Source organism: Limulus polyphemus, unplaced genomic scaffold (assembly GCF_000517525.1).
Source record: "Limulus polyphemus unplaced genomic scaffold, Limulus_polyphemus-2.1.2 Scaffold7108, whole genome shotgun sequence".
NCBI lineage: Eukaryota > Metazoa > Arthropoda > Merostomata > Xiphosura > Limulidae > Limulus > Limulus polyphemus.
In genome coordinates, this window is record NW_013672718.1 from 1 (window position 1) to 1,974 (window position 1,974).

The following is a 1,974-nucleotide window of genomic DNA, read 5'->3' on the forward strand; positions in this document are numbered from 1 at the left end:
TTTACAAACAAAGTATAGTGGGTTTTTTACAAACAAAGTATAGTGGGTTTTTTACAAACAAAGTATAGTGGGTTTTTTACAAACAAAGTATAGTGGGTTTTTACAAACAAAGTATATTAGGTTTCTTTACTCTAAAATTAATGTTTTCGTCTACGAATCAGAGTTTTAGATATATTTTGTACCATATTGTACCAGTTGTTATTCCTCCTTCATGAACCAATATGTTTAAACCAATCAATAGTAGACTTTTACTGACGTCATCATACACAACTGAGTGTGACGTAACCGTTACGGTTTCGTGACGTTATCTGCCAGTATCACTCAAGTATACCAATTACGTATGAGGAATATTTTATATTTATATCTTTGTAAATAAATACAACAGTTTTGAATAACATTTTCGGAGTTTTTTGTAACTGCTCAAAATTATTGAAAAATGGTTGATTCTTTTTTAAAGTAAGAAACATCAAATATCAGAAACCTGTCTAGACAAAATAATATAATAAAAACCAACAACATAAATATCATACGTTACTTGATTGTTCTGCTGATCAAGGGTTCGAAACCCGTCACCGAAAATTTTGGCACTTTCAGGCCGTGAATACGTTATTAAAATGACAATGAATCTCACTTTTCATGAGTAAAGAGTAGCCCAAGAGTTGGCGGTGAGTGTTTTTGACCTACTGTGTTGCTTCTTGTCTATCACTTCTAAATTAGGGACGGCTAGCGCAGATAACTTTCGAGTGGCTTTGCGTAAAATTCAACAAAACAAAAAGTAATTGTAACTTGAAGTGCTCGCAATTCTGAAACTTTTGAAATATCTTGTTACTTTATATTCTGTAAAGTAAATTGTGTAGAGCATGACCTTGACAACCTGACTTGTTCAAGATCAACCAGGGAGAAATTAGCTCCAAGGACACCAAGGGTTCAAGAAACCAGAGCATGACCTTGACAACCTGACTTGTTTAAGATCAGCCAGCGAGGAATTATCTCCAAGGTCACCAAGGGTTCAAGAAACTAGAGCATTACCTTGACAACCTGACTTGTTGAAGATCAACCAGTGAGGAATTAGCTCCAAGGTCACCAAGGGTTCAAGAAACCAGAGCATGACCTTAACAACCTGTCTTGTCCAAGATCAACCAGGGAGGAATTAGCTCCAAGGACACCAGGGGTTCAAGAAACCAGAGCATTATCTTGACAACCTGATTTGTTCAAGATCAACCAGTAAGGAATTAGCTCCAAGAAAAGTTGAAACCAGTAATATTTTTGGAAAGATGCTAACGTTTGATGAGAATCCACTAATGTTCGAAATTTATAATTGTTCCTGGTCAAATGTCATATATTTTCGGTTGACAATTGTTAGCAAAATCACGGTTATAACGGGTTGCTGGCAGACTTGTGTATTCTCTCTTTTTGGCACGTTCGCCTTGCCTGTTTTATAGGTGCAAGAACAATACTGAATTATATCTAACCAGTTACGGAAGTTGATACATTGTCGATTCTTGCGTTCACGAATATTGTACAACTAACACAGTAACCTAGGCACGTTTTTACATATAAACTCAATCCCAGTTGTTATTAAAATAAATATATAACAAATTCGTTACACGCAACACATATCTGACACTGTAAGTTATGCATATTTTTAAGTAAGAATTTAATCTAAACAACGTTCATATTAAAAATAAACAATAAATTCGTTACAATAGATTATATATCAATCTGTTATTTATATAAAACTGGTTTAAAGTATCTTATTTTATATTGTGTATATCAGTCTCTTATTGATATAAAACTGGTTTAAAGTATCTTATTTTATATTGTGTATATCAGTCTCTTATTGATATAAAACTGGTTCAACGTATCTTACTTCCTTATATAGTATATATCAGTCTCTTATTGATATAAAACTGGTTCAACGTATCTTACTTCCTTATATAGTATATATCAGTCTCTTATTGATATAAAACTGGT